General features: G+C 43.7%; 1 protein-coding gene across 3 annotated transcripts in view; it reads right to left on the bottom strand.

The window, feature by feature from the left end:
* ABLIM3 (actin binding LIM protein family member 3) overlaps nt 1-17,631 on the bottom strand; it is a 118,597-nt gene that overhangs the window by 81,432 nt on the left and 19,534 nt on the right. The window lies entirely within an intron of this gene.

Below are 17,631 nucleotides of genomic sequence, written 5' to 3'. Positions count from 1 at the left end.
CACGTCATCTAACTTCTTTGGCCCCAATTCCCTCTTTGGAAGAGGTTGAACAAAGTGATCCATACGAGTCCCTCTTATTACATGATTCTGCCTTGTGTGTCCTCTTCTGCGATTTTTCCTCTCCCTCCATGCTCTCTCCTCTCCAGTAACTGGTCTCACTTTTAAACTAGACTTTGCTTTAAGTTATCAGATTTATCAGTCTCTTTTAAAAACACCGAATGACACGATTCTTCTCCTATAAAAATGTGACCTAAGTTATGTTCTTTCACTGATGTGCCACCTGCACATGGGTTTTCCTCTCCTGAGAGTCGCTTGACCTTGTAGATAAAAATGTTCCCACATTTTAATAGAGTGTCTTTAAAGCAGTCTTTAAAAGGTAGGAGCACCTATGCTATGCTGGTGTATAATTAAAAGAGTGGCAAAACTGACTTGGAGACAGCGTAACAACTGTGAATAATTGGCTGGAAGTGTAATATAAACAGTGGAACTTCTGGTTGAAAGGTGAAACATCAAGCAGAGAATCCACTGGTTCAGCAATGAGCACACAGCAGCCCAGGGCCCAGGGGATGCCACACATAACCATGCAGAGTGCAGCCGCTTTCACACTCTGGCTTCTCAATTAGAGCCCAAAACTCAGAGTGTTCACAGGCATCTGCTAAATACCAAAGAAGACCCAACTGTGGGTCCAGGCATTTTGCAGGTAGAAAGCAGCTGCCTGAAACATAAAGGTGGGGCTTGTATATGAGAGGATCTGGTACTTCACAGCAGGGGCCTCCGGTTTGATTTCAGAGTTGAGCCAGGGCCCAGGTGCCGATCCTGTTTCCTACAGTGAGGCCACAGAGTCATGGGATCGTTGCACTGAAAGGGGTGGGAAGCACACGACACAGCAGGTAAGGAATGGATGCTGGAGTCACTGGGCTGGGTTTGGATTCCAGCCCTGCCACTTGCTGGTTGTGTGATCCTGAGCAATTTACATAAACCCCGCCTCAGTTTCCTCATCTCTAGAGTAAGAATAACTGAAGCAATTTGTGAGTATTAAATTACTTAAATTATAGAAAAGTGCTTAGTGCATTGCTTGGCCTCAATAAGCAATAATTAATATTAAAGGATCTCTGAATCCATGTCTCCTCACCCCCAACCCAGTGCAGGGATTCTTTCTAAATCACCCCTATCAGCTACCCACTGAGCTTTGCTCATACATTTCTCAGATTCATTTTCTGACAAGTCCAGCAAAGGTTTGCTAGTTTTTCCTTTTTGCTGACTGCCAAGAAAAAAACCCCTTGGCTGCAGACCATTCACCACTATAAGCAACCTCTTCTTTCTCCCCCTATCTCTGGAGGTCTCTTTGTTTATGGGTTTGTGTGGGCTGCAGAGGTAGGTGGCTGACATGCTTTTGATATATCCTGCAGAGAAATGTGTGAATTGGGCATTTCCCTGTGTGAGGAAGAGGGGTTATGATCTATGTTATCCTAGGGCATTGTATTTTGAATGCATCTGCTGTTTCCAGGGGAGGCATCAGTGTGTTTGTTGTGTGTGCTTACTTAAAATAAGTGAGTGATATGTTTTCTGAAAACTCTGATAGGGAGATTATAAGAGCTGCTTCTGGTAACTCCAAGGACCATGCAGGTGTCACCTCATTGTGGCATTAATCTGCATTCATTGTATGAATACCTGGGACTAGGCTTTAGAGCAGAAAGGGCCTGGGAGGCTATTCGTATACACGAGATTGTGAGCTCCATGAGGGCAGGGACCATGTCTTTCCAGTTCACCATTACACCTCAGTGCCAGGCACACAGTGAGTGCCCATCTCATTGTGTCATTGTTTCATTCATACTTGCAGAATAAAGAAAAAGATGGCTGAATTGGTCCAGCGGTTTCACTTAACAGATGAGAAAGCTGAGACCCAGAGGACAAGACAGAAGAGGACAAGAAAAGCTCACACAGCAACTGATGCTTGCCTCAGGGCATGGAGGTATCTGTTCTTGGACCACAAAATGGGAGAGGCCAATCAGAGAGGGTGAGGTGGGAAGAGTTCATAAGAGGCTACATTATCCTAAGTCTGGAGGTCATGCTGAGGTTTAGGGTTAGAGTTAGTGGGCTGGGGGTGCATGTTCCAAGATGCAGAAGTATAGGAGAGGGTTTGGAAGTGACGCCATGCATGAAGTAATAGGAGCAGTTAATGCATAAGGAAGGGTCTTGAAAGATAATAGATAATATTTAGAGGGTGGGTCCTCTATGTCAGGCAGTGTCCTCAGCCACTTATATATGTCATCTCATTGAGCCCTCGTAACTCAAGAGGGGATACTATTATCCTCATTTTACAGGAGAATGAAACTCAGAGACCTGAGACCCCTTGTCCAAGGTCACACAGTTAGTAAATGGCAGAGGCAGAATCTGAACCCAAGCAGTCTGACTTTCAAACCCGGGCTCTTACCACTAAGCTCAACTGCCTGCAATGCAACAGTGCCAGTGGAATGGCTACCTCTGGGGAGGAAGTGGGAAGCAGGCATAAAGGTATATCTAACTTTTCCCCAATAGTAGTCATCCATTACCCAGTTGTTTTAAAAAATAGTTTAAGAAGATGTAAAAATAATGATTGGAGGTGACTAGAATATAGGCCAGGAAATAGGAAGAGCAATTCAGCATCCCTGGCAGGTGATGAAGAAGCAGTGATTGCTGCTCCAGGGCCAGGGATGTCAGCTTTGGGCAGCATCCCTGGCATGGGCAGGTAAAGCCTGACAGGTGTGTGTGCTGGGTCCCAGAGAGATGCAAGTGCTGCAGGTGTTGGCAGCTGCAGCAGGGTGGAAGTACGAGTCCTCTGGGAACCCCTGGGTCCTTTCACAGATGGCCCGGGCCTGGCTGCAGTTTCCCATGTCAGCAGGTCAGTAACACAGCCTGTCTTCCCAGGAGGATGTTGTAAAACCTTTGCTGCAACAGAAACTCCTCCGCAACTTCTCTCTGCCAGACTCATCAGCATGTTCCATGGTCATGGCGTGTTGCTGGCAACACGGCTCGTGCTGCCTTCTTCAGAAACGTGTTGTCAGGACATGTGTCAGAACGGCATGCTCTTGGCCAGCCAGACTGCTCTTGTCTGACAGCCAGCTGCCACATGGCAGCTACAGCATAAAGGGTTTGGGTTAGATAGACCTAAAGGGGTCTTCACTGCAGTGAGCTTCACAAGCAAGGAGGACTAAATGGCAGCCCATAACATCGCAGAGTTCTTTATTTCTTATATTTCAACTGGTTTCTATTCCAAGATAAGAGAAAATGAAGTTTCAGCTGCCGGATTGCCCGCGCCTCCTTCCTCTCTTCTTTCCTCCTCTGCTGTTGACTGTGCCTGTGTCCGTGGGCTCAGCACAGGGCCTCTTTCAAAGTAGTCAAGTAGATCTGTGTTCTCATTTCTTTCCCCAAGATTCTCCTCCCTACCCATGTGCCAGGGAACCATTCTTATTAGCTGGGCATAAAGAAGCCCTTTCTGCCCTCCCTAACTTATGCTTTCTCTAGAATATTTAGCTTTATGATAAATCCTTCTGTTCTTCTAAAGGGACAGGATTTTAAAATTCAAAGCTAGGAAGCCACCACTTTTGTCCCTGTTTTCTGCCCATCCCAGTCTGAGGCCTTGCTCACTGAATAGAGGGAAAGGCACAAGAGTGGTGGGTAAAGGAAATCCCAGTTAATATTTCAAAAATACCATCCGGCTACACTTGGTCATGGGTTTTAATGCACGGTGGTATAAAAAGTGTCTGAGGAATAAAGAAGATTTGATAGAGAAGGGGAAACACCCCTAGGGTGTCTACCAGTCTGGGCATTTTTTCCACTTTGGAGTGGGCTTCTGCCAATCACCACATACTCTCTTGTCACTGCTGAGTCAGTTCCTTGTGATCTTTACAAAGCCCCCAGTCAGTAACACAGAGGAGCCTGTAAAAATAGCTAAAACAACTAACATTAATGGAGCAATCACTATGTGCCAGGCATTGTGCTATGCGCTTCCTAAGCATCCTCTCATTTAATGCTCATGACTTCATGAGACAGATACCATATGATCCCCATTTTATATATGAGAATTTGAAGCACAGAGAGGATAATTAATTAGCCTGAAGTTACACCACATGTAAGTTTTAGAGTTAGGGTTCAGACAGGCATCAGTAGGTCTAGAAGGGGCTCAATTTCTTCTCATCTCCTCTCTTTCCAGTGGGTGTTCCATCAAGGCCTCCTTCTGCCCAGTGTATCCTGAAGGAAAGAGGAGGGACTGCCTCGACCCCAGCAGGGAGAATGGGGTTGCCTTGCACTGGAGGCCTGCGGTGCCCTTTCCAGCATCTCTCCAGCTTATCTGAAAAATACTATTTGGGTTTCGTTTGGGGCCCTGGAAACTATGTTGGAAATAGAGGAACTTTAGAAAGCCAGCAATTGTCTTTGTGCTATGAGTGACTCAGTCCCCTGGCCTTTGAGCCAGAGGTTTTAATATGTACACAACATTTGCTTCCTGAGATGCTGGCAGGCCATCATGCACTGATGTATTGCGGGGAAATCCAAGGAATCTTAACTGTGAACCCGGCTTTCCTCAACATGGCGGGGAAGTATCAGAGTGGAGGGAATATAGAAAATACCTAGTCTAGAGGTTTCCAAACTTTTTTTTTTTTTAAAGCTATGAAGACTTTCTTGAAATGAAATGATGAAATGGCCTTTAGGTTATACTGTTTCTGTTGCAAACCACGCATGGAATGCAAACCTATGACACCCTGGTCATCGTTCAGGGAAATTCCCTAGACCAGGGGTTGCTTGCATTGGATGTGGCTCCCAGACAGACTTTATTTGGATGGCCCGGTGTTTGTTTTTACATCCTTGCAGATCACCATGGTTCCTACTTCTTGTTTTTGCCTTACCCCTGGCCAGCTTCTCTCCTGTACTGCCAGGTACTTTAAGGCCTTGGAGCTATGAGCCCCACCTGGAAGCCAGGCAGATGAATGCAGAGCCGCAGCGACTAAAGTGGGGTAGGGCCTGGAGTGCCACCCCTTGTGACCCCATCCCACCTCAGGGAAGCTTCCAGGTCCCCTTCTGCCCCATCTCATCCACTTTCCCATCTTGACAGATGCAGCCCTGTGGCTCAGGGTCTCTATGATGCTGGCCACACCAGGACAAGCAGGAAACATTGGGGAAGTTCCAGTTTCAGATCAGGGACACTTGCCTGAGCTCAGGCCAAAATGAAGGCTAGACAATGCGAGTCAGGAAATTCCTGAAGCCGTTGCAAGCACTCTCCATTCTTATGGGGCAGAGGTCTACTGGAGGCCCCTTTTTGTGTCCAAAGTGCTCCTCCCATTGCTCAAAGTCCTACGGGACTACCCACTGATGGCCTCCGCAGTCATCTGCTCACTAGAAGCTCATTGGAAGTGATCACGCCATGTGACAAAACCCTTCCCACAGAAATCTGAACTGCTGGCCAGGGCCCCATTCCCCAGGGCTGTGAGGACAGCCTGACCACCACTCCAACTCCGTCCCTTCCTCTTGCTCCTCTCTCTTCCTGTTCATTCACTCTCCTCCCCTCTTTCCCTTTCTGCCTTCCTTTCTTCTTTCTTCTCTGTCATATTGCAATTCTTGCTAACATCTGGTTCTTCCTTGGGAGAGAGAATCACTTCCTTGTCTGTCATTCAGTTTTTGTGAGGACTCAGGGAGGACACTCCCCATCTCCAGGCTCTTGTTTTCCCATTTACAAAGTACAAGAGTTGCATTCTGTCATCTCTGTTTCCTTTCGGTTATAATTTTCTATGCATGTTAAACACAGGTCACAACATGACATGTTTTTAGAGGCCAGGCAGGTAATGTAAATGGAAAAATTGACCCAAAGGGACGAATCTGGAGAGTCTGGGCCACCTAAAGGGGAAAAAATTACTGGGCCTCAGGGGATTATGGCCATGCACAAATAGGTCAAAGTTCCAAGGAGGCCTATCTGTGGGGGCTGGATCCTGCCTGTGGGCCACCAATTTGGGGTCTCTGCATCCAGACAGATAGATGACCACAAAGTCACTTTTAATCACCATCTGAGGGAAGTCACATGCTCACCACTTGCCTGTAGGATCTGGAAGAACAGAATATTCTGAAATGAGGTCTTGCAGAGCCCCTGGGTGGATTGGGGTGCACCACAGAAGCATGACACACTCAAGGTCTTGGTGACATTACTCAGGGGCAGGCGGTGGTTTTCAAACGTTTTTTGACCATGACCCACTGGAGGAAATTAATTTTGCATAATGACTCAGTACACGAATATGTGAAACAAAAGTTTCATAGTCAAAACTTAGTACAATCAGAATTTTGTAGTGCACATGATATGTACTGATATTTTATTTTCTTTTTTTATTCCATTCTGTTTCATTATTTTATGCCATTTCATTAAAAAATGTTATTTGCACCCCAATACATTGATTTCAGGATCTGGCAATGGGTTGCACACATAATTTAAAACTAGGGTATGTAAAAGATCACAAGTCAAAGAATGATAAAAATTCTTCTAACTTTGTGCTGTCCAAAATGGTAGCCATTAGTCATTTGTGATTATTTAAATAAAAATTAATTAAACTTAAAAATTCAGTCCCCCAGTCTAACTAGCCAATTTCAAGTACTCAGTATCCGCATGTGTCTAGTGGCTGCTCTAGTGGACAATGCAGAAATAGTGTTTTCCTTCTCATGGAGTGTTCTATTGGACATCTGGTCTATGCCAAATTTCACTGTTTGCTAATGAAGAAACTGAGGCACAAGGCCCTTCAAAAAGATATGTTTGAGATTGGGAAGGCATGGATTGGGGCCAAACTGATGAAGCCTCAAGGATGTCTGTCAGTGGTCACAAAAGCAGTCAGGATGAGATGTGGGCTTTGCAGATTTATCCTCACTACAGGACTCTCAACCCGAAGTCCACATCCTATGTTCCATACACAAGCTGTCAGATCCTAACCTTAACCTTCACAGAAAGCAGAAGCCAATTTCCATGTTCTACTGGGCATTTATGGGAAAGCTTATGTCAGCTGGAGAGCAGATAGGGTATGGAACCTGTCAGATCTGGGTTCAAATGCAGGCTCTGCCTCTCACAGACCTCTCAGTCTGTGTAAGTGTGAGCAAAGTGCTTTGTATCACTGAGCCTTAGTTTCTCTATCTATAAAATGGGGATAGTAGTATTTTACCTTCCTTTCAAGATTTTTGAAAGAATAAGATGCAATATACATAAAGCACTTATCACATTTTCTGGCATATGGTAAGTAATAAGAAAAGGCTTACTATAATAATAATGATAATGATAGTAATACTACTAATAAAATGAGACTAAACAGTGTGGAGATGTAAAGATAAAGAAAAAACACTTTCTACCCTAAAGGAAGTTCCAGGCTAGGGTAGGGGAGATTGCTTTTTATTGCATCTCTAATGCTAAGTCCAGTACTATAGGCACTCAATTTATATGTTTCAAATAAATGACTGACTAAATGACTAAATTATACCCACAAATAGCTACAGTCTAAGGTAGAACTTGGTAAAAGAATCAGAGAGGACAATACATGAAGTGAGATGATTTTTATGAATTATTCCTGATTAGGAAGGGGAGGAGAGAGAAAGAAAAATTAGGGAAAGTACCATGGAGAGATGGCATTTTAATTTTTTATGAGGTTGTTGGTATATGACACATGGGACTAAGAAGTCAAGACATAATAAGTAACCAAGAAAAATACAGAAGAAAAAGACCAAAAGACAGTAGGAGGAAAGATAAGGAATATTTTGAGACATCTTTGAGATAAGAGAATTTAAAGATCCTCCCCCCAAATCAACGGACGAACATTCCATTTTATCTTTAGGAAACAAAGCATCATTCAAAGTTTCAAACTGAATTTGTGTAGTCTGGGGGAAATATTTAATCTCTGTGAGTATCAGCAAGGAGTTCTCAGTTATGGTTTGGCCCATGTATAATGCCCTGCAAACAGCGTTTTTCACCCACAAATGTAGTGGACATCTGTTGTTTTGCCTGCTCAGCATCTGCTCTCTGCTTCATCTGGCAATAGAACCTCTTTCCTGTAGGGAAACCACTCCATGGGGTTTGGGTGGGGCCTGTCCCAGTATGAGGTGGGCGAGTAGTGGTTAGGCCAATTAGAACAGCCCAATCCCCTTTCCGTATGATTGGCAGGCATATGACCTAATTCTCTCTGAGGCTTTTCTGCAAGAGCTCTTAGAAAAGCCACCTGGTTGCTAAGCCAAGAGGAGGTAGTCTGGGGCTCCTTTGCCATCTTGCTCCACATGTTGAGAGAACCTATTAGAGACGGAGAGAGAGAGAGAGAGAGAGAGGGAGAGAGAGAGAGAGAGAGAGAGAGAGAGAGAGAAACAGAACCCTGAATGCATGCATCATTTAAGTCTGTGGATATTCCTGGATCTGAAGCCACTGTGCTTCCCAATATACAAACCAATATAGTACACTGGAGGGTGGGAGGAAGGATCAGGAAAAATAACTAGTGGGTAGTAGGCTTAATACTTGGGTGAGGAAATAATCTGTACAACGAACCCCCATGAAGCAAATTTACATATATAACAAACCTGCACAAGTACCCCTGAACTTAATATAAAAGTTAAAAAAAGAGATAGGAGCTAGTTTGAGTTAGGATTTTTTCACTTGGAATAAACTAATTTATGTCCTAATTACTCACAGTTCTCCATCAAAATCACAATCTTCCATTAATTTAAATTAAACAAACATTTCAGGACCACTTCATGCTGATACACCTCCTGTATCTAACATGAGCCATAGCATCTTGTGGAAGATAGAATGATGAACCAGGTGAACATGGCCCCTGATCTCATGTGACTCACCCTCCAGTGGGGGAATGGTGGGAGAGGAAGAGGAGTATTGTGGCAGACACAGTTGCTTCTCAGCAGCCACTCCTTCTTCTGTGAACAGACTCTCTCTTTACTGGAGGAACCAATTTTTGTTTACTCTCCCCTGAGCAGCCATGTCTTTTGAGAAAGGTTGTGACCTTTCCTGACTTGGGGAGGGAATCTTGTTTGGTGAAAATTGATCCCAGTAATCTCATTCCTTTGTTAATGATTTAATTTAAGCAAAGACATGTGAATTACTCCTGACTAACCCTGACACCAGGGAGGTCCCCTGGTGTGGGAGAGGGTCCTGGGAAGGTTTTCTTGGATGGAGGTTGTTATCCACATGTGATGCTGGAACTGCAGCCCTGGAGTCCATGATAGATTCTGAGGGGAGACCCCCTTAAGATGGAAGGAATCTGGGTCTTGATGGTGTTGCTGAGTCTCTGAATTAGCCTACCTTGGAACTGGCCCTCTCTGGGTTTCCTGTTATGTCAAATAAACATATTTGACATAATCTATGTTTAGATTGTTCAAGCCAGTTTTAGCTGGGGGCTGTCGCTTGTCGCTGCAAACATTCTAGCGTCTACGCAGTTAGGAAAGCTTTCTGGACCAGCTCTGGATATGAACAAATTAGCCAAGGAGAGTTAGGGTGACACGGGGGGTGGGGGGGTCCTACAGCAAAGTCAGTGGTTGGGGGGTCCTACAGCAAAGTCAGTGGTGGGAAGGAACTGGAACAGATTCCTTCAAGGTGCTTTTACTGTATGAGTGTTTCTCAAAGTGGTATCACCTGCTTCAGAATCACCGGGGTGGGGAGCGGGATTGTTAAAATACAGATTCCTGGGCCCCACCCCAGACTTACTGAATTGGGCTTTACATTTTAAACAAGCTCCTCTGGAGATTCTTTTTCTCATTAAAGGTCAAGAAATCTTGGGCTAGACTAGAAAGAAGATCTTCACACAGTCTTCAGCACTGACAGAATTTTAGAAATCTTGATATCTGATACTAATGTGTATCAAAAGCGCTGTCACCATATCACATGCCAATATCCTTCAAATATTACAAAGTATATTTTCTCTGATGTGTTTGCCAAATTTCACAAATGTTTAAAAAAGTCAACTGGCATTGAAAAAATGTCCCAATACAGCTAGATTAAACACATACTTAATGCACTCAGCCCTGGCAGATGGTTTTTCTTTTCTAAAGTTGTTGTTCCTTTTAGGAAGAGCTGTTTTTGGTCTGTTATTAAAGCCATCTCCCATCAGGCAGAGATGAACAACACAGGTGGCTACGCTGGCAGAGAGATGGGCAGATGGGCAAAGGTGTTTTTCCTCACTCCGTCGTGTCTTCCGAGCCCTGTCCCTTCAGATTTCAGAGCCAGCATGTGATGGTGTCACTTGTGCAAACCAAAGTCAGTCCTTTAACATAACAAATTAAGATTCATCATTGGCCCCTCATATTCCCCTCCCTGGCCTACTCATTACCAAGCCATATAGACCAGTCCCTTACAGAGCGCTTGAGCTCAGCCTACTGTCTTCATCTCTTCCAGCCATAGCCCAGCAACAGGCATCTTTCACCTGGGCTACCACAGTAGCCTTCTACCGCATCTCTTCTCTAGTTCACCAGTTCTCTATTGGGGACAATTCCCTGACCCCTATCTCTTGCCCAGCAGTCATTTGACAATGCCTGAAGACATTTTTGGTTGTCACAAATGGTGTGTGTGTATGTGTGTGTGTGCTATAGGCATCTAGTGGGTAGAGGCCGGGGAGGCTGCTAAACATTCTACAATGCACAAGACAGTTCTTCCTTCTCCCCTCAATGCAGAATTATCTAGTCTAAAATTCACAGTGCTAAGTTGAGAAATCCTACTTTCCATGGATCCCCTCCATCCCACAGATCTCAGGTCAAAGGCCCTTCTCTGACTTCCCTCAGGAGTATAAACCCTACTTTCATTGGTTCCCATAGTCCTGGGTACTCTCTGTTGATTGCACTGCAATCAAGGATGTGTTTGTATCATTAGTTGTGCTTATTTGCTTAATGTTTATTTCCTCCATTGGGCTCTAAGCTTGATGAGGGCAGGGACGGTATCTCTTGAGCTTATCTCTCTAGTCCTAATTCTGAGCATAATACCTAGCACACTGTGGTTTACAAGAAACATTTAAAAAATAATTTACTTTGTACAATTCATGTGCAATTAAAAAACACAATGATTAGTATAGCTCTTGTCTGTAAGAAAATGACATCCTTGTTGAGACCATCTGAAAAATCTATACTACAAGATAAGAAGTGTCTTGTAGGGTAAGAAAAGCATAGTCAGGATACTGCAATGTTAGCAGTTCTGAAACTTTTTGGCGTCAGCACTCCTCTGTACTCTTAAGTTTTATTGCAAACTCTAAAGAGCTTCTGTTTAGATGGGTTACATCTATAAATATTTATCATATTAGAAATCATATCAGATATTTTTTAAAAACAAAAATACACAAGCACAGATTCCAACAGCCATCAGGGTGATGGCCGCATCACACATCACCTCTAAAAAACTCCACTGTAGTAAAACAATGAGAATGACAGAGGCAAATAACTTCTTAGAATTATTATGCAAATAGTGTTATCTTGTGGACTCCTCAAGGGGTCTCAGGGACTTTCAGGGATTCCTGGAACATCTTCAAAAGCTGTTGTACTCTAGAAATCCTGATGCTATAGACATAACACCTTGAAGAGGAATCAGAGCAAGTTGCTTGTAAATGCTTCATCTCAGCTGGCTCTTGAAAGATGGGTGGCATCAGGACACCCCCACATAGACAAACACCTCTTCTGCTGGCCCACTGAATGGCTCCACAGCAAGAATAAGCAAACTATGGCTCAGGGACAATTCTGTCCCACTAACTGTCTTTGTAAATAAAGTTTTATTGGAACACAGTCTTGCTTACTCATTTACATATTATCTATGATTGCTTTCAGGCTACAATAGTGGAGTTGAGTAGTTGCAACAGAGACCACATGACTGCAAAGTCTAAGATATTCACCATGTGGTCCTTTACAGAGAAAGTTTGCCAACTTTTATTCTTTAGAATGTTTGCAAAGGCAAAGAGTTCAGTAAAAACCAAACCTGATGTCAAATGACTTCTTAAATGTACTCTTTGTCTCTAAATTAGACTGGGGGTTAAAGAATGAGGAAGAAAGGTGGGAAAGAACATACTTCCATCAGGTGGGGTAAAAAGACCACTAGCTTGGTGAGCCATACTGAGACTTCTAATTCTCTAACATACTGGGAGACTTGGGGCAAGTCACTTACCCATTTTGGAATGCTGAAGAGGATGGAACATACAGGGGAAAATTTCCCAATGGCCAGAGCTGCCCAGGGATGAAATAACTGCTTCTCTAGGTAGTGAGCTTTCTGCATGTGGGAAGCTGGCAGAGGCTGCATGATCACTATGCCAAGACAGATGGGAATCAGACCTTTGAGAGTCAGATGCATAACTGTATTAAGTCAGGGAGCACTGACTAAGTGCTCAAGGGTAGGTCATGCAAGTAAGTGACATCAGTTGGGATAAGACAAAGGGAGTGGGAGATTGTGGCTAAACAGGCACAGCCCCTACTCAGTTCCAACTGATTCCTACCAGGTGGGGACATGGGCTCAGTGAAACCAGAAATATGGATTTTAAAGTAAAACTCCCAGTTTTTATATCTTGGCTCAAATATTTAAAAAATAAATGAAAAGAATACTATGTGAGCCAACTAAAACACATTTATGGATCATTTTCTCACCCAGGCCATGAGGATAAAATAAACTTTGGTGCCATTGCCAGGTTAAATATGCTTAGATTCTAAGCAAATAAAAGCAACCCTTTGAGGGGTTTTTGATTTTCAAAGTATCTTAACATCATATCTCATATTTTTGTTATTCAATAGCATAGTCAGGACTAGCACCCGGTACTTGTGACTCTAAGCCTAGTGTTCACAGGACAGCTGCTGATGCCACCACAGCAGAAGAAAGATCTGCACTTAGAGGAATGGATGGAATGGAATGAAATAAATATGAGTAGTGAAGGGAGGAGAAGTAATCAGAATGAGTGAGCAGGGAGAAAGGTCTTTCCAGGAGGTGCAGTAGACATGACTAGGGCAGCATACATACAGAAGACAATCCATTTGGAACCACATGCATGATATCAAGTGAACAGCTACTTCAGGGAGATCTTCTTTTGACTTCAAAGGCTTAGGAGCCAATAGATTCCTGTTTCACTTGAGCTAGTTGGAACTGGGTTTTGGTTACTTGTACTCTAAGAGTTCTTACTAATACAAAGTCTTAAAGAGGAGATTAAAGGTTTGCACTATTATAGTGCAAGAACAACCAAAAACAATACATAAATGTATTCCAATAAAATGTATACATAAATGTATTCAATTCAATGCATAAATGTATTCCCAAAAATCTGTTCCAATAAAAATTTATATACAAAGACAGGTAGTGTGTCAGAATTGACCCTTGAGCCATAGTTTATCCACTCTTGCTACAGAATCATTCAATGGGCTAGAGAAGTGTACAGAATCATTCAATGGGCTAGAGAAGAACTGATTATACCTATTTTACAAAGCCTGCTCAGAGGTTATTTGCCTGGGTTATTAGACTAGATGACCTTGAAGGCCCCTTCCCACTGTGAGATTCAAGGATGCTTTGAACTGATTTTGTCTTAAGTATATAGAGGTAGAATCTCTACTTTCAATTCAAGCTATGTTCAGAAACTATGTTTGGAATGAAATGTGTCCTCCAACAAAAAGCCTCCAACCATAATTACCAGTTCTACAACTGAGCATATGTTGATGGAAGCCTCGATTCACAGTGAGCCAGTTAAAATGCAAGAAAGGGACAGCTAGCAGATCTTTCAAGTTAGAGTCCAGGCTGTTAATTACTTTTGTAAAAGAAATACATAAACATACAGATGGCAATTACAGTAAATATGATCATCTACATATAAATATAAAAATCCTACCCACTCCTCAAGGCCTATCTCATATGCAACATACTTGTAGAAATACTTCCTGCTTCTCCCCTCCTCCCTCTCCAAATATGAGCTTTCTTTAAAAATCTCATGTCATGCGCTTCTTATGGGTAAGCAGTGGTTCTCAAATGGATGCATTCTCAATCCTGATGCATTCTCAAACGAGTATGCATCAGAATCCTTGGATGTCTTGTTATAACACATGACCCAGGGTTTTTGACTCAGGGGGTACAGGGTAAGGACTGAAACTGTGCATTTCCAGCAAGTTCCTAGATGATGTTCATCCTGTGGGTCTGGGACTATATTTTGAGAACCACTGACCTACAGCATAGTTTACCTATAATGTACCTACTTTTTCATTTGTTTTATATCTTTATCAGACTTCAAATTACTTGAGGAGGGATGCTACTCAGTTCTCTGCACCTTGGAGTATTCTTGTGGGCAATCAACAAATATTTGGACACACCTATGGGGTGAGCTGAGGAGTTAAGTTTTTGGTCAGCATAAACGTGACAGCTGTTTCTCAAAACAGGTATTTCTTGAGCCCGCAAGCAAGGCAAATGCAACACACTCGTTCCCACGAAACAACCAGCACAGGAAATTTCTGTGGCTAAACCACGCTGTAATGGAAATCACAACACAGTCAAGCCCACCATTCTGGTGGAAGAACAAAACCCAAATGAAACCCGTCAAATGGTTATGCAACTTTTACTACATATAACATGGTTACGTGCTTTAGGGGGGTGGGCAATAAAAAATAATAGATATACTAAAGACTATCTAAATACCCTTTATAGGAAATCCAATAAAAAAGTATGTTGGAAATACAAAATGTTGACTTGTTGTGTGACCAACAAGAAGGGCTCACCTGGGGAAAAACCATCTTCCCTAAAAGCAGCAACAAAGGAAGCAGAGACACCTCCAGACAGTGATGGATAAGCACAGACTTGAAATTAGGGGAAGAGAAAATGTGAGGAGGGACTCCGTGTTGGCTGAATTGGGTCCTCCTGTCCCTGTCTCTCTCACCCCCCAAATTCACATGATGAAGTCCCTACCCTTAGTACCTCAGAATATGATTTTATTTGGCAATAGGGTTTTTAAAGAGAAAATTAAGTCAAACTGAGGTCATTAGGGTAGGCTCTAATCCGATATGACTGGTGTCCTTATAAGAGGGGATGGGACACAGGCATGCACAGGACAGCCACGGGAACTCACAGGGGGAAGATGCCCACCTACGTGCCAAGGAGAGAGGCCTCAGAAGAAACCAACCTTGCCCATACCTTGATCTTGGACTTCTAGAACCCAGAACTGTGAGAAAATAAATTCCTATTGTTTAAGCCACCCCGTGTGTGGTATTTTGTTATGGCAGCTCTAGCTAACTAAGATAGACTGTAAATAATTATTTTAAATAGCATAAAGGATATAAAAGCTGTCAGGAAATCAGGACCATGCAATGGCCCTGGAGTAGAAGGTGCCCTGCCCTATCTTCCCAAGTCCCAGCCCCATCATCTGCTGCTTAGAGGATCCCAACATGTTGTAAGGAGTGGTCTCCTTTCCTCACTCATTCTACACACAGTAGCCAGGGGGATACATTCAAAATGCAATCTGATGATGCTTAACCCGGACTCCCACCACCTCCAGTGGCAACTTAAAACCATTCAATGACTTCACTCCACCCTTGGGATAAAGCCAGACTCCTTGCCATGGTCTACAAGGCCCTGTGTGTTCTGGCCCCCGTTGGCCTGCCCAGTCTGTCGCAGACCCTGCTCCCCTCTGGCAGGAGAAAGCAGCCTCACTGGCCTCCTTTCTTTTCCAATGCATCCTGCTCCCTCTCCACACTGGGAGATTCCCACTCCAAAACAGACACGCCAGAGATGCTTCCTGTTCAGCTGGGTTACGCGTCCTAGAAAACACATTTTGAGGCAGGTGGCTTTCAGCAGGGAGAAGTCCTGCCTGCTCATGCCCCACTGCCCTGGTCAGGTTAGCCATCAGGAGAAACTGTCTAAGCAGCAGCTGAAAAGTGTCAAGAGCATTGAGCGAGGGGACTGGCAAAAAAATGAGGCCTATGGAGGGGCACACAGGATGTTCTTCCCAATCTAGATACTGATGAATCCTGGTGACAGCACCATTCATCTGGGAGTTGTAAAAGGAACTGAAAGGTGAAATTGTGGGCCTGTCGGCCAAAATGAGTCACCTGCTCTGAAGGGCATGATGAAAGGTTTCTTTCTTTCTGGTCTGGATTGCTCACGCCCTTCCAGACACAAAGAGAAGAAGCAAAGCCTCTATCCTATGGTCACTATTCTGTGTCTCTTTTGATCATCATTTAGTTGTAGAGACTATGCTTTTGGAATGAGATGCTGAAACACATGAAGGGATGCATGGCCTAACAGTGGGATGAAACATTTTGAAATTAAGACAATTGTATATGAGGACACTAGACCCACAATGAACTGAGTCTTTTTACCTTGCCCCATTTACCTATAACCCCAATAAAGCTGTGTTTGTCTTGTGCTCAATTTCTGTGTCGAGTTGTATTAAATTTTAATGATTGAAAGAAACACAGCCAGCAACCAAAAGTAATAAAAAAAGCAATTCAAATCTTTTCTGGCTTTATTCTCAAAGAACAGTCAAGGGAGGAAGGCATCTGTTTAATAACCAGCAAAACAGAAGCTAACGCAAAGGCTTTCTCATTCATTGCCTCATTTGATCATCACCAACCACGAATCAGGTGAGGCAAGGATCACTCCGGCTATTTTATAGATGAGCAAACTGAGGCTTGGGGAATTGGGGAATGTGCCCAAACTTCAACACAGGTGTTCTGACTCCTAGTTCAGTAAGCTTTCTTTTCTCTATAGGCGCACACACACACACACACACACACACACACACACACCACACATACACACACACACACAGCCCATGCATACACACACACACACACAAAGTAGACCCCTTTCTACCATTCTGTGCCCTAAAATATTGGCTTTTTTCCTTGGTACTAATGGCAGAAAAAATGACTATTACAATGTAAATTCAAGAAACCCCAAGAGATTCATTAACATTTGATTCCCAAACCCCAGCTAAGTGTGGCATTCAAATAGGAAAGGAAAAAATATCAAAGGAACACACAACGATTTTCACTTGCTCAGCCTCTCTAAGCTAGATTAATGCCTCAAAAAAGAAATACTGCCAGAATACCCCTCTTCTAACCAAAGAGGCACTCTGTCCCCAGTCGACTCCAGGAATCCTGGTACAATAATTAACGTGTGGGCCAGAGGCCCAAACTCACTGGCACAGGGCAGATTTTCAGATGAGAAACAGAGAAGCTCCAAATCCTACTCACATAAAGGGCTTATTGACATTATCTGCTGAAAAGAATACAGATTTCAAGAGAGACAGCTGGGCAGAGGGAAGGCAGAATTTTGGCCATGGAGGAAGTGGGTGGGGGGAAGGGTGGACTTCTCACCTATCTCGGAGCCCCTAAGTCTTTCCCGGGGCATTCTGTAAGTGTGTACCCTCAAGCGGACTTTGCTACTGGCTAAGGAGCATTTCCCATAGCACTGATGTCACAGACCCAAAACAATCCAGGTCAGCAAACACTTTCCACTGTAAACAGAAGGTTTCAGAGAGCTCCCGCGGGCAGATGAGCTGTGGGTGATGCCCAGGTGCCCTGGGCTAGAGGACAGGCTCCGGACCTGGGACTAACTCAAAGGACAGAAATGGCCTAGGTGAGGGCAGCCACATCCACACCTGGAAAACCCAAGAAAGAAGGTGGTCTGATTATTGGGAAGAG

The sequence above is a fragment of the Pan troglodytes genome, chromosome 4 (genome assembly GCF_028858775.2).
Source record: "Pan troglodytes isolate AG18354 chromosome 4, NHGRI_mPanTro3-v2.0_pri, whole genome shotgun sequence".
NCBI lineage: Eukaryota > Metazoa > Chordata > Mammalia > Primates > Hominidae > Pan > Pan troglodytes.
This window is presented reverse-complemented; position numbering and strand designations above follow the sequence as displayed.